Source organism: Pteronotus mesoamericanus, unplaced genomic scaffold (assembly GCF_021234165.1).
Source record: "Pteronotus mesoamericanus isolate MK-2021 breed Mesoamerican mustached bat unplaced genomic scaffold, CSHL_Meso_final contig_75, whole genome shotgun sequence".
NCBI classification, from domain to species: domain Eukaryota; kingdom Metazoa; phylum Chordata; class Mammalia; order Chiroptera; family Mormoopidae; genus Pteronotus; species Pteronotus mesoamericanus.
In genome coordinates, this window is record NW_026555249.1 from 11168706 (window position 1) to 11187970 (window position 19265).

Sequence of the window (19265 nt, forward strand, 5' to 3'; positions counted from 1 at the left end):
ATTCAATGAGAATTCCATTGCCAACTATAAATGCTGTATTTATTTAGAGAGAAGGGGGGATCTGTTTGGGCTGAAGTGTTAGAGGAGAGGATTTATGGGCATAGTGGCTCCTGTGCCAGGACATAAAATATGGTAAATTTTTTTGATAGGTCGACGTTTTGTGTGGAAAGGTTGGGAACTAGGCACCAGGAGGCATAGCTGGAGCTCACTTGGGCAGCTAGTAGCAGGGCAGCAGGCAGGGTGTACCAGGCTGTGGATTTATTTTCCCCTCATCGCTTGGATTGGCTACCCTGAGCCAAGTCCTTGCTGGGGAGTGAGGACTGTTGCAAGGTGTCTCTGCATACTTCTCTTGTGTGAACCTTCTACACGTTCAATTGTAAAACTTCTTTATGTAACGGTATTCTAAGAGGTCTACCGAAGACACCAACAGTATGACTTCCTTTCAAGAATATGATCCTAAATAGATGCTACAATGGTAGGACTGGCCTGGAATTCCCTCCTCCATCCCCTCTTCCTGCCACATGCTATTACTGACAGTGTTGGCTCAGTGGAGCCACAGGGCCTCCCAGAATTTGGGATCATCCACCAATAATTCTGAGCCACATACTGCCTCACTGCCAGGGCATTTGCAATATGGTTCTCACAGGACTGGAAAGTGGTTTAGGCTTTTAGTGCTTAGAATCAGGATGCTCGATGTCTGTAAAGCCAGGGACAGCCCTATACAAGAAGAATTGCCGCTCTTCAAGGGCCAGTGGACCCTGTGGAAAATTGAGTCCAACAGCCTCAGTTTATTCACAGGTGACGCAGTAGGAGTCCCTGAGAAAGGACAAGACTGCCCTCGGATGAAACGCCTCGTGACAGAGAGAGCGATAGCCCAGTTCCTCCAGCTTTCTTCCCAGAGCTCTTTCTGTCAGACCACATTCCCACCACGCCATGGACTAGAACTCGGGAAGAACGTGTTGTTTATCTCCGTCACTGGGCTAACTACCTGAGACAAGTGACACAGGACCAGCAGTCCTTTTCCCGGGGAGCACAGGAATTGCCTGTGAGTTGGGGCTGGCCGGTGCCCTCGAGGTGTCAAGCACTGTGACAGCCTGAAGGTAGGCCGACCTTCTGGAAAGGGCATGGCGTAGGCTTTGGAATCACACAGCCTTGTCTGATGGGATTTGAATCCAGCTTTGACACTCACCACCTAGACGGTCTCAGCAAGTTAACTCAACTCTCTGAGCTTTATCTGCAAAATGGGGATGGAGATTCCTACCTCACCAGGCTGCTGTGGTTCAAATGAGTCAAAACCGTGCCTGGCACATGCCGGACATGCAGAAGGAGATGACTTCCTGCCACACCCTTTTGAGAGGCTCTGAGGGAGGAGACTTAAAACCTTTACGCTTAAGAGGTCCACTTGATACCAACTGCTCTTTTTTTCCCTCCTTCCTTTCTGTAAACCAAAATTGTGGCTTTAATGAGTCCGCCATTGTTTCTCTGGTTTGTGTTATCGGGACCCCAGTGTTAGAGTCCGGCCGCCTGTGTGCACGGGCCCAAAGACATGCCCAAGCAGGACTTTGCAGGACAGAAAGAAAAACAGTTTAATATTGAATTGGCCGACCCAGAGATGGGGAGCTTCTGCTCTGAAGGCCCGACTCCCCAAGGCCTGTAGATTACAGATTCTGTTGGGCAAAATCACAAGACCCTGAGTTAGGGGTTCAGGGTCATGCTGGGAACGGATTGGTCAGAGGTGAGGTAAGGGGAGTAAATCATTCCTTTAGGTCTTGAGGACAGGTCTGCCCTCTGCTCCAACATTCCTCTGTCGGGTCTCATCGGAAAGTAGCCCGGGGGCCTTTCCACCTGAAACATAACTTAGGTCAAGATGTTATCTGTAGCCTGCAGGGGTCCGGACCTTGTGACCAGTAGTCAGGTGCAGGCTCCTGTGCTCCATGTAAATATATGGGGAGAGAGAGAGGAGGTGATTTCTAGTGCTAGGTTTTTGAGCAAAGTTTAGTTAAAGTCATAAGGACCCTTAGTTTCATTTGAGCTATTGAGATTTCCCTCTTCCAGAAGAGTACTGTCCTGAGACTAATTTCTCGTGACTTCTCTGTCAGGGTATCTAGACAGTTGCCATACAACAAAGGTGAAAATGTTTATCCAGGTGATTATTGATGACCCAGGAAGTTTGGGTTAAAAATCAAGACTGAGAGCCATTCCTGGATATTCACGTTTGTAAGAGCGATAGCTCTCTGCCGGCCGTGGGAGACCCTCCTTAGACAAGGGGATGCTTTGGGCAAGTTAAGGGGCAATCGTGGTAGCCAGCTGGGGCGCGGGGGGTTGTAGTAACGCCTTTCTTGGTAAAGAGCAGCCTGTGATGATGTTCTGGAAGATCTGAGAGCCCAGAGGAGGGCGCACAAAAGCTTGTGGGTATTTGGGTCCCTGTTAGAGTAATCTTCCCCCCAACTAGGCCACGCTGATCCAAGAGCCTGTTTTATTTTCTTCACAGCACTTACCACTGGCTAATATTATCTTGCTTATTAATTTGTTTTCCTGTTTTGTTTTTGTTTTTGTTTTTGTTTTTGTTTTGTGTGTGTGTGTGTGTGTGTGTTTGGCCAGCTCTGCTGACAAAAATGTAAGCTTTTTGAGAGTAGAGACTTTCTATTTTGTTCACTTTATATCCCATTGAAAATCCTTAGTAGTTTCTGGTTGAATGAATGAAGGCATGCATGTTAGGAGCTACTGGAAGTTTTTGTTAGCCTTCTTCCTAACATTTATTTCCCTTCCATGCATCCAAAAACACGTAGCTTGCAAGTGGGTCTGTTCCCAGTGCATTTACAGTTTGGCGAGATTTCCTCACGGGATGGAGGGCGGAGCTCTTTCCAGGAACCACAGGCAGTCCAGGGCCGCCACGGTGTGTCCCTGTCAGTCCCCGGGGGCTGACGGACTCGGGAGCTGCCTCACCTCATCAGCAAATACAGCTGGAAGTGGTGTCTTGGTTTGGATTTCTCCCAGAAGCAGGCTGTGATGCAAGGATTCAGGGAGAAATTGATTGGGCAAAGTGAAATGAGGTAGGGACAGGAGCCAAGAACAGGTGCACGGTGTAGCGCCTCACAGCCCTTGACAACTGGAGTTTCTGATCTTTCTGGAGAGACTTTGGGAGCCCAGGCTGAACACACACCTTAGACCCCTCTCGCCCAAGGTTGGACGGGTTTGAATATTTACCCACCAACCTTCATCAGCCAGTAACTCCCGGGCATTCACGCTGCGCAGGGCAGACTGGCCTCCAGATGCTAGAGGGAGCCTCAGACAAAAGAGGTGCAGGTGCTGGGGTTAGAACCAGGCGCTGTGAGGTGGTCGGGGTGAGGGAGATGGCTGGACAAGGGGCAGGCAACTTGCATTGGATAACAATGTGATTTTGTTAATAGACTTTTTGTTTGGGATTAATATCATATTTACAGACAAGTTGCAAAGATATCGAGTTTCTGTACATTCCGTGACGAGCTTTCCTTAATGTTACCCTCCGCAATCACGGTCAACTTGTGAAAATGAGGAGACCAGCAGTAGTATAACACTGCTAACTAAATTCCAGACTTTATTCAGGTTTTTCAGTGTTTCCACGAGTGTCTTTTTTTTTCTGTTTCAGAATTCAATTTGGAATACCACATTGCCTTTCTTTTTAGTTTTTAACTGCTGTGCGGACACTTCCACTTTGGCCTTCTCCTGCGTTCAGCGAACTAGTCTTTGTCACTAGAGAGTATGTTCTATGACAGTACAGTCACACTGATGCCCAGCATCATGTCGGACACAGGGTGTGTTTGCACAACAAAATAAATCTATGAACGCGGCAGTAAGGACAGTGCCCCGTTCAGCAGGTGTGCGTGTCATTGAGCCCCCTCCTGTTAGCTGAGAAGCACTCACAACAGTGTGATGGCTTAGAAGAACTTCAGCGTTGAACATGTGTCCTGAACATCAGATGGGAAGCAGGATCCCCTGTCAGGCACACCTCAGGGCCATCGATGTGCCTAGCCTTACTGGTGCATGTCACATTTAATTCTGCTGTGAGTCCCATGGCCTTGAGGACCCTAGACAGATGAAAAATGAGACTCAGGGACATTAAGTCACTTGCCCCGGATTCGCAGGTGGTAATGGACACAGCAGAGGTTATTATAACTTGTCTTCTGACTTCAGAGCCTAAATTCTCAGTACTATACTCAATTACTCCCACTCTTCTCTGCTTGCCCAGCACCTGTTTTTGGTGCCATCGGCTGGACACACAGTATTTACAAGTCTGTATTATCAGACGGCAGTAGCCACGGGCATCTGGTATCTTCCACAGTGATCTGGAGAAGTGTTAGCCTGGGATCTGCGGGTTGTTCTCAAAGCCTGCCTAACTTCGGTAAACCTGCTGTCTTGACCTCCACATATAGTGACCACAGAGCTCTTCAGAAAGTCACCCAAGTGCCAATAATCAAGTTTTGATACAACATTAATAACAGTCTTGGAAGCAAGCATCTCTACAGAGCAGGGCACTTATGTTGTATAATAATTCATATATTTTATTATTTTATAATGTGTTTGAGTAATTGACCTCCCTTTCTCAGTTTTTCCATAGTTATCATTTTTCATGGTGTTTTTAAAATGGTACAAGAGGGATATGGACTATTTAATGCAACCTTTGACTAATCTTTACACTTGCAGTAGCCCCACGGAAAACGACCCTCGGCTGCCCGGGTCCCCGGGAACGAAGCGCGGAGTGAGACGTTCTCGTAACCCATGTGAGCTCTGGCTCTGGGACGATAACCAGCACGGCTCGCTGGGCTAGCCACGCTGCAGTCCTCCAACCCCTCCTTCGCAGCCGGGAAAAGAATAGGCTGTACGGGGTTTTGTTTATGTTTGCTTTGATTACAAGTTGTTGGAAGCCTAGAGTTGGAATCTGATAATACCATCTATGTGAAACACAAATTATTGGCTCACAATGAGACCCAAGAAGGTACAAAGGGACAATCATATCAAAACGGTCTCCCCCACCCTTAGGAGGAGTAAGTAGGGATTGACTGGAAGGTATACCCTCCAGACTCTTAACGTGTAGAGCATTGCACACTTTTGAAAGGAAAAAAACAATTACCTTTCAGAACATATGTACGAAACTGTGTACTTAAATGGCTAATCTAAGTTGGTGTGGCTTGAAACCATGACCTTTGATGCCTTGCATGTGGGGCAACAGGCGCGATCTATTCATGCGACCTGTAAACTGTGCACCAGCACACCCGGGGCCTGGGGAGTCCAGGGGAGGGGGCCGCGCTGGCCGCATGGCCCACTCCCCCCTGCAAAGTCCTCTGCTGTGGTTCACGTGCAGCACTTCTGGGAACGATATAGTGGAAAGAGCAGCCACTCTTAGCACAAGAAGGCAGATGAAGATGCTCAAGCCCATCATGTATTTCCTTGAATCCTATATCCTATGGACTGCTTTCAGACCGCCTCGCTCTAGGAAACCCTCTGATTTCTAGGGGTAAATGCACTTGGCTTTTTTATTCTAAGTTCAGATTTGCTTTCACAACTGCTAGATTGTAAACCCCTAGGGGCAAAGGACTGTGTACTATCTACTTAGTGGGCACTCAGTAAATAGGCTGCCTCACTAATTACTGTTATGTGGATAATATTAAGGAAGTGCTCATTAAGACTGGGAGCTATACTGAGTTCTTTTTCATGTTATATTATTTAACCCCACACAAAAGTCCTATGATTTACCTAATTGTACTTTTGCTGCAACTATGACGTGGGGAGGTTAAATAATGTAGCCAAGGCCCCTCTGTTGGTAAGCAGCACAGTCCAGATTAAAACACAGGTCTTCCTAATTCCAAACATGTCTAACCCCCACACTACTAACTGCCGCCCGCCCGTGTGGTGCTTTTAAACATAGGCCCACAAACTCTTTGATGTTCCTTCCTGTAAGAGGGGAGTCCAGGTTCCCTCCCCTTGCATGTGGGCAGGACTCAGTGACTCATTCGTAAAGAATGGAGTGAAGTGGAAGTGAGCATGTGCAGCTTTGGAGACTAGGTCGCCCAAAGGCACTGTGGCTCTGTGCTGGTCGGTCTGTCTTAGGGATCATTCACTCCAGGGAAGCCGGCGGCCATGTTCCGAGCTGCCCTGCGGAGAGGCCCACTGCCGGTGTGGTAGCGAGGACTCAGGCCCCAGGCCAACAGCCAGTGTGCAGCTGAAGCCAACTGACCACGACCACCCCCGCAGGGACCTTGGAGGCAGCGCCTGCAGCCCCAGCCCAACCTCAGAACAACTGTAGCCCCCTCCCAGCAAACGCTTGTCGGCAACCTCCTGGAAAACCCAGGGCTGAACCACCCGGCTAAGTCTCTTCTGGGTCCCTCCACTTGGACTGCACGATAATAAATGTTTGTGGTTTTAAACTGTCAATTTTGGGGTTAGTTTGTGATGCAGAAGTAGATGACTTAGGTAGCTTGACACTGTCTTGATCATTTGAAAAAAATAAATTGTCTTAATTTAATTAAATCTCAAATTTTGCATACAGCAAGGAGAAATTTCCAGGAAAAAAAAAAAACCCATGCTGCCAAATGTAGGAAGTGACGTATTAATGCCCAATTAATATAATAGTTATAATGACTTCTCTGGGATTTGGGATTTTGCAAATCAAAGGACAACTGCTTTAAAAATCCATGATTTAAGAAGGAAGAACATTAATAATAGCCATGTTGCTGAAGATAGTTTTGAACTTTTAAAAAGTCCTTGTGGGAAAAGTCAGGAAGTGTTCTGTTTGGTAGGTTATCACTCAGAATCTTCGATTATCGGGAACATGCTTGCACTTCACATGATTTATTTATTTATTTATTTTTCTTCTTCTTCACTCAGACCCAAAGTATCAACACTCACTAGGTGAACTGCTGCTGACGAAAAATGTTACCATCATTGTAGTTCACATGATTTAAAGAAGCATATAAAGCAAAGTTGAATTTTAACCGCTTCCCTAGTGGTTTCCCTCAGCTTTTCAAAGGTGGTGGGAGCGGGGGTGGTCCCAGAGAGCTCACAGGTGAAGCCGTTTCTTGGTTTCCTCCACCTGACAGGTTGCATTCACTCTGCTTTACAGCCACTTGCAGTTTAATAAGTGACTTGGACTTCGATGATTATCTTGTGAGCTTACCCAAGAATGTGTATAAGACTATATCCCAAAGGATATAGTACCATAATCTTAATTTAAATGGATTTTGAAAGCTGGAAAGAGATATATTTAACGTACAAAGAGATGAATTAAAGGACATGTATAGGTACAGAATTTGGGGCACTTTAAGTCCTTATAGATACAGGGGTGTCCAACCTTTTGGCACCTCTGGGCTACACTGGAAGAAGAAGAGTTATCTTGGGCCACACATTAAATGCATTGCAACACATGATCACAAAAAAAAAAAATCTCATAATGTTTTAAGTAAATTTACAGTTTTGTGTTGGGCCGCATTCATAGCCATCCTGGGCTATGTGCGGCCCACAGGCCATGGTTGGAAACCCAAAGATCCTAGATGACTTGGCCTTTGAAAAAATAAATATGTGAAAGTGATTTTTGTCTCATATATTTACAAAGGGACTTAAGTGAGTTACAGAATGCATTCGTGAAGTGGATACGGCCAGTCTCCGTGCGGTATTCAGAGGGACGTAAGTAGAGGTGCTGGGAGCCTGGGTAGAGGAACCCCGATCAGACTTTCCTAGGCCTCCTTTTCAGTGTTTTCCTCTCCATCCAGCATGTACCCCGCGTGCGCAACACCACCTTTTATATTGAACTGGACTCTTTAGTATCTCTTGGTTTTGCTTCATGGGTTTGCGCTGCAGGGGAGGATGAAGATGAATATTGAGAGTCTGAATATAAAGATCTTTTATGAGTATAACTTGTTCACTCGCTCACTCACTCAAAACTCATTCATTAATTCGGTCTACATTATGGCCAGCAGAGCAGTGGCCTAGGCGCTGGGAAACTATGACAAGCAATTTAGAAATAGCCTCTGCCCTATGGGAGTTCACGATCCAGGGCGGAGAAAGACATTAACCAAGTGTAATAAGAACTGGTGGAAGTTATATGAAACAAAGGAATAAGGGGGCCTGATGGAGGTGGAGTTTGGTGGTTAGGGAAGGCTTTCAAAAAACCTACAGAAGTAGAAATGTTGGTGGAGAAGGTAGAGCAATCTGGGCAGAGGGAACGGGAGCCAGAAGGTGCACAGTGCTGCTGAGAACCTAAAACAGTCAGTGCGGCCAGAGTTCAGAGCGCGAGAAGGAGCCTTAACTGAGAAGAGCCCCGAGAGGTAAGCAGGGGCTGTGTCTTACACAGTGTCGCAGACTCTGTTACAGTTTCTGTTTATCATAAGAGCAATAGAAAAACTGTGAAAGGTTTAATGTGAGGGAGTGACATTTTAAGCAGGTCACCTGGCTCTGTTATGAAAACTGGTTGGAAGAAGGGTGGGAAGAGTCATTTAGGGAGATGGATTATGAGTCTGTTTGTGGGCCAGAGATGTTGGTAGCTTGGGCCAGGGCGGTGGTGATAAAGGCAGAGGGAAATAAATAGATTTACTATTATGTATGGGCACTAGATTTACCATTTGTTTATGGAGTAAAGTTGACTGGACTTAGTAATGGCTTGGAAATGACTGGCTGAGGGGGAACCATGAATAACTCCAGGTGCTGGACTTAAACTGAATGTCGAATACTGGAGGGTGACCAGGAGCAGGCTGGGAGAAAGCAGTTTAGTTTGGGGACATTTTGAACCGGCGGCCTTTTAAAGACACCCACGGAATGACCTGAACTTTCCATGAATGGCTGCATGAAAACACAGCGCAGTCTTGGGTCCTGGATTGGGGGAAGTATCTGGAGATAAAAAATGGGAAGTCAGAGGCTTATGCACTGCAGTGAAGCCACACAGATAAGTGAGATCACAGACAGAGTGAGAATGAAGTGAGAGGGGAGAGCATAGATCTGCGTCATGAGGAACTTCAACATTTAAAAGCAAAGTGGAGAAGAAGTTGACAAATACGAGTAAAAAATGGGACAGAGTAGATGCTAAGGTGTCATCTCAGAGGCCCAGGAAGGAGAATAATTTAAGATGCTGATGAAGGGTGGAGTTAAAAAGGGACCGTAAGTGTCCTTGAGGTTAGTAAAGTGAATGTCTCAAAGGTCTTTAAGGAGAGCTTATTGCTAACTGAAGACATCTGGCTGTTGAGGGAAACGGAAGGATAGATCTCTGGCTGGAGGAGGAAATAAAGCCAAGGGAAGGCTTTCTAAAAGTGGGAGACTTGAGCACGTTTAAAGGTTGATGGGACAAGAGCAATGGAGAGAACAGGCAGGGGAACTGAAGTTAGAACAAGGAGGGGTGATGAATCGAGGATGGGTAATTAATCGTGCAGGATTCCTGATAAGACAGAAGCGTATAGATCCTGGCACAGCTGGAGAAAGTGGAGAGGAGAGGGGACTCCTGCTCTTCCATCCTGGTGAAACCAGAAAAGCCGGCATTTGTGCTGCCTGTCACCACCAGAACCAGTAAATAGAGACAAAGATTGAATCTTCATGGGTGCTTTCTTCAGATGCTGGCGATCTGAGAAGATGGCAGGTTATATACCTTAAAAAACCACCTTAACATCTCATCTCAAGCTGACCTTTGTTGTAAGGAGAAGAAAAAAGTAGGTAAGAAGTTTGGAATCCAGGGGAAAATGTTAATCAGATAAAAGCTGCAGTCCGGTAATTTTTCTAGCATCCCTGCATCTGCTGACGGTGATTCTTTGTCTGCATCTTGGTTGGGCGGAAGTTCCCTTCCTGGAGCACAGTGGGTCAGATACCATCTTGATCTCTTGAAGTCCTCCCGGGGCACAAATGTTGAATTGGATGCAGGCCTCCTGGAGTCCAGGTAGGTCCAGTTATGTTCCAGTCCCTGAAACAATAGCTTTCTACGTTCATTAATCGCTAAACCTATTAACTATAGCGAAAGCTAAAAATCTTTAACTCATGAGTTCCCCCATCACTAGCAGGAAAGGAGGGACGTGTGCAGATGCTTCAGGTGTGGTGGCTGCAAGTTAAAGGAGCTTCTGTGTGATGGCTTCTATCTGCTCTGGAGAATAGGTGAATGAGAGAGAGAAAGGGAATGGTATACTGGAAAAGAAAGGAGGTGATTCCAGATATTTGAGGACAGAGAAAGCATGAATATGAAAGGGAAATAATTAGTAAAGTTTAGTAGGATTACTAGCCATTACTGGAGTCTGGTTGAGGCTGATGATCATAAATTCATACTGGCATCACTGTGAGAAGTGTTAGGAAGTATTTGATCCTTTCTGGAGGTGTTCAGCAGTGTATCAGATGCAGAGGCAGTGAGATCGCCTAGGCCTAAGGTTTTGTTGGATGAAAAGGTGCCGCACCAAGCGAGTTTAGGATATGGGCGTCAGCAAGGGAGCCACTGAAATGGTAAACCAAGAATCTATGCTGATTGAGAAATAAAGATGGGGGAGAAAGTGGAGTTCTGTGTGAAGGTTGTAGTTGGAGTGGTTAACTGAACGTGATTGGAAGAACAGAGGTCTGGGATCAAAACAAGGTGATGCACCCCAGGCTAATGAAATCTGAATCTCAGGATGGGGCATGTAAAACTTTCCAGGTGATTACAGGGCTCTTTTTAAAAAAGAAAATACGTCAATGTGATTGTTGGTAAGTCCATCAATCACATTGATGGCAAAAGATACTAGCAGTGTGAAATCAAGATGAAGACACAACTAGAGAAAGCAGTCAGAGAATTGTGTCTTTAAAAAACAAACAAATAAGCAAACAAAAATGAAGCCATACTGTCCTTCTTCACAAATGCAAGTCCTAGGCCTGCCCTCCTTCCCTTCTCTCGGACATGAGAAGTCCAAGGGAAAGAAGTACAGATTATTATGGGAAAGATGGTAGAATTCAAGGCAGACTTCTTGGGGAGTCTTTGAGATTTGACTGATTAAAATTGGACTAGAAGCGTGGAGACTGCAGTCTCCTTGCGGGAACAACACTCTGGCTCACTTGACCGACATGGAGTCAGCCTGGCTACAGAAGTTTGAGTGTGGGGCATAGGTCCCTATAAGGAGCCTGGTTGTCCTTCAGCCCAAATCCTTGGACCTGATGGCCATGTCATAGTCCGTCATCTTGGAATGGTGTTGAAATTCTATTCATTGAAATCACATATGAAGGTTTGTTAATGTTTGACTTGTAATTCAGTGACAACTATCGTCACTGCCAGGTTTCTCCATTAAGAAAACTTACTTCTGTTCTTTCCGCATTAAGTGAAAGGCCATTCGTATTGTTAACTTCTGGCTATGTGGCGTGCTTATGAAAGGGGTAGGGCTCACAGGCGTAACTCTTGGTAAAACCCCCCCAAGCAAATCTAGACACCCCCAACCCCAGCTCATTGCCCTGGTCTGTTGGTCTGTCATCCCATAAATTTAATGTCAACTTCACACCGGTCAGAATGGCCATCATAAACAAATCAACAAACAACGGGTACTGGCGAGGCTGTGGAGAAAAGGGAACCCTAGTACTGTTGGCGGGAATGCAGACTGGTGCAGTCGCTGTGGAAAACAGTTTGGAATTTCCTCAAAAACCTCAAAATGGAACTGCCTTTTGACCCAGTGATTCCACTGCTGGGATTATACCCTAAGTATCCCAAAACACCAGTTCAAAAGAACCTATATATCCCAATGTTCATAGCAACACAATTTACAATAGCCAAGTGCTGGAAGCCACCTAAGTGCCCAACAGTAAATGAGTGGATCAAAAAACTATGGTACATTTACAGAATGGAATACTATGCAGCAGAAAGAAAGAAAGAGCTCCTACCCTTCGCAACAGCATGGATGGAACTGGAGAGCATTATGCTAAGTGATATAAGCCAGGAGGTGAAAGAGAAGTACCACATGACCTCACCTATAAGTGGAATCTAATCAGCAAAGCAAGCAGGCAAGGAAAATATGACCAGCAACATTGAAAGAAAGAAGAAACCAACAGGGATGGGAGGGAGGGAGAGAGGCGGGTAGCAGGGAGGGGGAAGGGGAAGGAGAAGGGTCGGATCAAGGAACAGGTGTGAAGGACACATGGACAAAGCCAAGGTGGGGAAGATTGATGGGGAGGTGGGGGTGGGTGGGGCAGGGGAAAGTGGTGGCAGGTAAATGGAGACAAGTGTATTTGAAAAATTAAAGAAAGAAAGAAAGAAATTTAAAAAATTTAATGTCAAGGGCATGTTCTAGAGAAGACGGTCATAAGAAGACTCAGACAGACACGGAGCACACTGTGAAAACAGTGGCATGCTTTATCAGTGCATTCGTCACAGTCTTCCAGAGAAACAGAACCAACACGATGTGCACAGACGAGGTCTGTCCAGAAAAAGTCCAGCCATTGTTAATATAATGAGAATGGTTTGCATGACATCAATGTAACCTGGCAGCCAAGGAGAGTGGACTGGAATGCACATGCATGAACAATGACAACTTCACTGTACTAGTCAGTGGGGGTGGTAGATGCCATTCAGTGAGCATGTGTAGTGTGTGGCTATCACATTCAAGATGACTGAGTGAGTAGAGCAACAAACCTGTATCATACTTTGCATTGAGCTTGACCATTCCTCTGCAGAAATTATTTGGGTGATTCAGAAGGCCACAGCAATGGGCAACCGGTGATTGGCAGCTTCATCTCGATAACACAACCGCTCATGCAATATGTCTTGTGCAGAGTTTTTTGGCGAAACAGCAAATCATCCAGGTGACTCAGCCCCTCTACAGCCCAGATTTGGCACCCTGCAACTTCTGGATTCTCCCAAAACTAAAATTACCTTTGAAAGGGAAGAGATTTCAGACCATCAGTGAGATTCAGGGAAATACAACGGGGCAGCTGATGACAACTGGGAGAACTGCGTGAGGTCCCAAGGTGCCTACTCTGAGGGGGGCTGAGGCATCATTGTCCTATGTACAAGGTTTCTTGTATCTTGTATCTCCTTCAAGAAATGTCTCTGATTTTGATAGTAGGTCGCTGGATACCTTCTGGACAGACCTCATATACATTAGAAAGAGATTTATTTTAAGGAGTTAGCTCACGCAATTATGGAAGCTCACAAGTCTGAAAAGTGTAGGGTGGGCTTGCAGCCCAGAGACACATGGAAGAGCGGATGCTCCAATTCCAATCTGCAGGTCACCTGCTGCAGGTTTTTCTCTTGCTCAGGAGAGGTCATTCCTTTGTTCTATTTAGACCATCAACTGATTGGAGGAGACCCACCCACATTATGGAGAGCAATCTGCTTTATTCAGATTCTACCAATGTAAGTGTTAATCTCATGCAAAAACACCCTCACAGAAGGAGATAGTTTGATCACACATGTGGGCACCGAGGCACAGTCAGGTTGACCCAAAATTAGTCACCGTGCCAAGGGAGGTTATAGCATTATCTCCTCTGGATTCTACGACAATAATAATACTCCAGCCAATTCATCATTTGTAGTGTTTAATATATGTCAGGTGCTATGTAGAATATAGGCATTATCCTGCAAGTTGGCAAGTTGGCAAGTTGGAGAAGATGAGTAATTTCCTGTATATACTTCTGGCACTCCTTTGTAACACCGAGAGTAGTTCTGTGCACATAGGAAGCCTGCAGACTGCTCAGCACCAGTGACAAGAGACTTCCTAGGGATGCCTTTGGAGCCAAAGTTCTGTGACGCAAGACTGCACACACAATTAATAGATTTCCATTTGCCAGTAGCTGAAGCCATCGATCAGAAGGTTTACATTGTTTTCGGCTCAGACACCTGGGTTGGAGCAGAAGCAACAGCCACTGCCAGCCCTTATTTACCCTCCCCTCATTCTCACTCACCATCGCTAAATAATCTGAAGTGATTGTCCTGACCACTCGCTTTCTCGGTACTCATCCGACTAGCCTACGGGTTGGTTTGCAGATTCCTTAGCCTGGTATTCACAGCCCCGTGGCACTACCCAAACCTACCTATCCATCGGTATTTTCTGCTGAGCTTGAAGCTGAAATACTCCTTTGCCTCCAAATATCTCACTTGTTTTTGCCCAACACCTTCCATTCATGTGCCCTCCTCAGTGGCCTTTTTCTCTCATGACTGCATCCTCTCGTTCTGCTCATCCTTTGAGGCCGAGCTTAAAGGCCACAATATCAGCCTCCATTCTGAACCTTCCCTCCCCTGCCTTCCTGTCCAGATAGAAGCTTTGCTTTTCCTTTTCCCTAGCACTTCCTCGGCATGTTCACTAGACTGACACTTGGTCCCATCTAAGTTTCTCGTGGGCATTGTCTTGCCTTCTATGATCTGCCTTGAAGATCTGTGTCTGTCTGCCGTCTCCCCAGTATCCTCACAACAGTACCTTGCAGATTCTGAGCTCTCTGTAAAGTTCTTGTTGAGAAAATTAAAGTAAGTGACCTTATATGTAAAGACTCATTATGATTTATTAATTCCATCAAATGGGAAAAATTTTTTGTTGACTTTTTCTTGTATATCCTCCACTGCACTGCAATGTGCTGGGTGGTGGGCCTGTAGTGGACATTTAGTAATTAGTAGTTGATGGATTTATTCTGCATTTGATAAAGCTTTTTGGATGCTTTCATATTAAAGGAGGCTTGGTCTGATGCTACAAGTTTTAAAAGACAACATCATTGTTGATGCACAGTAGGAGGGAATATGGTACCTTTTAAAAGCCAGCAATAGAAAAGCGAATCAATCATGAGTCAGCTCCATTGATAGAACTGTGCCCCATCAAGCACTAAAGTATTCATGGTGCTGTCACTAGAAGATGTCCCCTCTGAGAGCCCCCATAGCTAGCTTTATCCACTAAAAGAACGGCCTGGGTGTGTCCTTCTGCAAGGGCAAGGACTTGGTAGTCCAGTAATTATACTGGTTTTTAATTTTTTTTTTAATTTATAAATTTGACATGACACTGCTTTTCTGTTTTCTCCCATTTCCAGTGGTGAGTTTTCCAAAAATGTTCTTGTTTTCCCCTGATTTTAATCACAGCAAAAGAGACTTAAGCAAATACCAGCGGAGCCTGCCTATGTGTGTTCTGATTTGATAGTGTACTTCAGTCAACTTTTACTCCTCTCTCATCCATGGTGCTGCGCAGAGAGGATTGAACTGATGCTCAGTAGGCTTTTGAGAAATGGTTTCCTCTAAGTTTGTTTGTTGGTTTGTTCTAATGTGTTTTAAGGTCCTTATTGAGATATCGATATAATTGACAACACTGTGAACTTAAGATACACACTGTGGCGATCTGATGTATATATAATGAAATGATGACCACAGTAAGAGCGGTTAACACATCCATCCCCTCACGTAGTTACCTTTGCGCACGTGTGTGTGTGTGGTGAGGGCATTGAAGATCTACTCTACAGAAAATTTCAAGGATACAAGACAGTGTTGTTTACTGTGGTCACCATGCCATCCATTAGGCCTGTAAGACACAACACCCTTTGACAGATATCTTTCCATTGCACCCACTCACAGCCCCTGGTACTAACCAAACTCTCTTTTTCTGTGAATTTGACTTTTTTAGATTTCACGTGTGATTGTGCAATATTTTTCTTTCACAAGAGATGGGGCAGTTGAAGCCAAAGCGTTAATATGCAAAACACTCCCAGACACAACAGGCTGCCTTGGACAGAAGCTACCATTGTCACGGGAGGTGGCGCTGCCCAGGAAGCCCACGCTGGCTCTGCCCCACGTGGAGAGGCAGCCAGACTCATTACTCCTGGGGGAGTCGTGGGAGGCTTCCCGGAACATGTCATTTGAGGTGATTCCTGAAAGTTCTCCAAGAAGCCAGGGGACATGGAAAAGGCAAAAGGGCGTTCTTAAAAGGGGCGACCCAGAAGCATGGAAATACAGAGAAGCAGATGGTCGGTGAGGAAACAAGTGACTTAAAGTGGCTGGAACAGAGGACCCTGGACGGGAGATGAGGGAAATGCAGCTGGAATGGACAGAGGGGTCCAGACATGTGTCAGGGATCTGGGGCTTTTTCTGGGATCTAGTACGTAGCTACACCAGAATGTCTTAGGTAGGTAAGTGACGGGATCAGATTTATGATTTTCTTTTAAAAAAAATTAATGATTTTATCGGGGTGACATTGGTTAACAAAATTATATAGGTGTCAGGTGTACAATTCCATAGTCCATCATCTGTACATCATACTGTGCGTTCACCACCCCCAGTCTCCTTCCATTGCCGCTTATCCGCCCCGCTGCTCTCTTCTACCCCCTCACTCCCCTTCCCCTCCGGTAATCGCCATACTGTTGTCTGTTTCTATGAGGGTTTTTTTTCCTTAGCTTAATGCCTCCACCTTATTTGTTATTTTAGAATGACAGTTCCCTGTGAAGGAGAGAGATGCTTGGATTATGTTGCCAGCTGGGGCAAAGGGGTATTTTTAAATAATAAGCCTAGTGAGCAATAATCATTTGATTCCTCTTGCACAACGAGCAGGATTTTGCCAGCATTTTCACAGGGTGAAAGGAAGCCTGGCATTTATCACCAGCTCTTATGAGATGTAAATATAACACGCTGGCCAATGCCATCTTTGAGGGCAGTTGTCCTCCGTAGTGTGTGAGGAGGGACACTTCAAGTGCCAGCAGACACATGCCGCAGCACTTCTCTGTCGCAGGGGGTTGAGAAACGGGGCGGCACCTTGAAGCTGTGGCCCGTGATATTGGCAAGAGTCCGGCTAGAGGGAAACACAAACACGCCGAGTCTGTGGCGGTGAGGAGGGTGACACAGAGGTGCCCGTGCCCTTCTGTGCTGGTGAGGGGAAGGCACGTGTGAAGCCTGACGAGATGGGGCCTTGTGACCAGCTTGCTGTGCCTTCACTATGACCAAAGGGGAGGGTCTCAGTGACTAAGTGACTCTCCCCGTAGAAAGCTGAGACCTCACAACAGGTTTTCTCTGCTTTCGCTCTGGTCGCTGCCATTTCTCTTGGATTGATTTTTAAGATTCCTGACTTCTCTGGGGACAGAACTTTGAAAATCTTAAAGTCCTCCATGGAGCAAGTTTCTGCGGAGGTGCTGCCTTCACAGAGCTTATGGGCGCTTGTCGCTGTTGCATGGTGGTCACTGGATTTAGGAAAAAGGAACCCTAGAGTTGAAAATGAACAACTTGGCTGGGGACGCGTTGGAAATATCCACACTACATGTATTGGAGCCTAAACTCCAGTTCATTGGCAGAAAAGCTGCCTTCATATTAGAGTTTTGTTAAGAGCACCTCGGGACGAGCTGTGTTCGTTCTCTCCTGCTAGCTGCAGGCTGCTCTGCCTTCGGACCTCCATTTCATCCTCTGTAGAGTTAATAGGTTAGGCCAGATTAGTGGCTGGCAAGTCAGGCCACCTCTGAGAATCACCTGAAAGCTCACCCAGGACCAGCTAAGTCTGAATTGCCAGTTGCCGTTGGAGGAGGAGGCAGCTGCACATTTTCAAAGCTCCCAGGTGGTTCTTGTTTCTTTCTTTTCTTTTTATTTATTTTATTTATTTATTTTTATTTTTATTTTTTGAAACTTACCGGACTAAGTTGGAGGTCCCATCTGGAAATCTGTAGGTGAGTTTTCTCTGCACATGGGTACGGAGCTTAATTTTTTTTTTAATTAGTTGCCAACATTTGAAAAAAAAAATTTTTTCAGTTTATCTTGAAAAAGTGGAAAGATTGGGCAACAATTGGGCTTTTATTTCTGAGTGGCAAAAATTCAACAAAGTAAACCACAGCTTCTCCACGGCCCACCCCATTCATTGGCGTTACCTTCCTGGCCCTTGGGGGCCTTTTTATTGGTGAAACTGAACTAGATTGTCTTAAAAGTTTCCAATTATGTGAATCGCTCATTTCCAAAGCCAGAAAACCGAAGGCAGACCAATGACACCTTTATCCATAAACTAGTTGTTAAATGATATCAAAGGGAACGTAATCTTGGAAGACGGAAAATCCCAGGGTCAAGGCGGGGAGACGAGGCTTGTTCAGAGCAGAGCCAGGCCCCCCCTCCCCATGCTACCTGTACAGGACACCAGCTGCGGGGGGCGGGGGGGCCTGAAGAGGGGGGGTTGGCAGAGGATTAATTCGCCTTCCGGGGAGCTGTAATGAAGCTCCCCATCGTTTCCCATCCTTTCCTGCTCCAGAGCTGCGTCATTAGTTGGGATGTGCCTGGCCTCCCCCAGGGAGCAAAGAGGGCATTAGCAGAGATTCGGTCCTGTCTCGCGCTGCTGTGCTGCAGAAGGCCCTTCAGACTCTCGCCCTCTTTCCCCTTCCTTGTGGCTTCTTGCTGTGTCTGCCCGGGGCGGGAGACGGCTTTGTGTGGCCGATTGGCAGGGGCCTGGCAAGAGATTTAAGTGGGGTCTATTGGAATCAATAGGACTTTACCTCTTGCAGGTTGAGAAATATGTAGTTGATTTGCGTGGAACCTCTTGCCCATAGTGAATGCTCCTTTGTGCCTTGTTCTATTAAAAAATGTATTTACACTGTCAAGTGGATGGTACATGTTACGTATGATGACAATAAGAAAAAGAAGTTACTGAGCACTCTCTGTGCCCAGGGTGTTCCAGGTGCTTTATATCAATATCTAATTTATTCCTTGTAGCCACACTATGAACTCAGGTGGTGGTGGTACTCCTGTGTTATAGATGAGGAACATGGACGCTCCAAGTAGTTATTTGATTTCCCATATTTCAAAGCTAGTATTATGCATCAGCCTATAAAACCAGACCTCTCTGTTAGCAGTGTTTCGTAAATTCAAATGTTTATTGGTTTGCCAAAGACAAGTCACACTGTTATATATTATTTTTTTTCCTAGTTCCTCCAGTTACTTCACTGGATATGTTGTTATTGTCTCGCAATGTTGCTTATACATGGTGGATTACTGAACTTCATGGAACTTCAAAATGTTTGGATTTATCTAAGCTTATTGCCTACCTATATTTCCCACCTTTGACTTAAAAAAAAGGGTACTGGTAACTGAAACAAATTGCTTACTAACCATATGACCCTGGGCCTCTCTGCCTCAGTTTCCTTGTTGGGAAAATGGAGATTATAATGCACACCCAACGTCAGCCTGCATGCACGTTTCCAGGATCAAGTGTGATAATCAAAGAAAATGTGTTTTGTCCACCTGGGAAGATGCCCGTGTGTATCTTAGGCCCTTGTGATGTGGGACGTGACATGAACATACTTTTGCTTAGAGACAGCTGTCCATGGAGAGTTTTCCGTTTTATAGACTTAATCCCATGAAAGGTTTTTAGATTGACTGG

At 45.7% G+C, this 19265-nt stretch overlaps 1 protein-coding gene and 1 non-coding gene across 4 annotated transcripts in view; one reads left to right on the forward strand and one right to left on the reverse strand.

Annotated features, from left to right (window-relative positions):
• The window catches only part of GHR (growth hormone receptor), a 217121-nt gene that overhangs the window by 8569 nt on the left and 189287 nt on the right, over positions 1–19265 (forward strand). The gene's annotated exons all lie outside the window — the stretch shown is intronic.
• Positions 6857–6927, reverse strand: LOC129079060 (small nucleolar RNA SNORD56). The gene has a single exon (XR_008530038.1). It is a non-coding gene; the product is annotated as a small nucleolar RNA SNORD56 (small nucleolar RNA).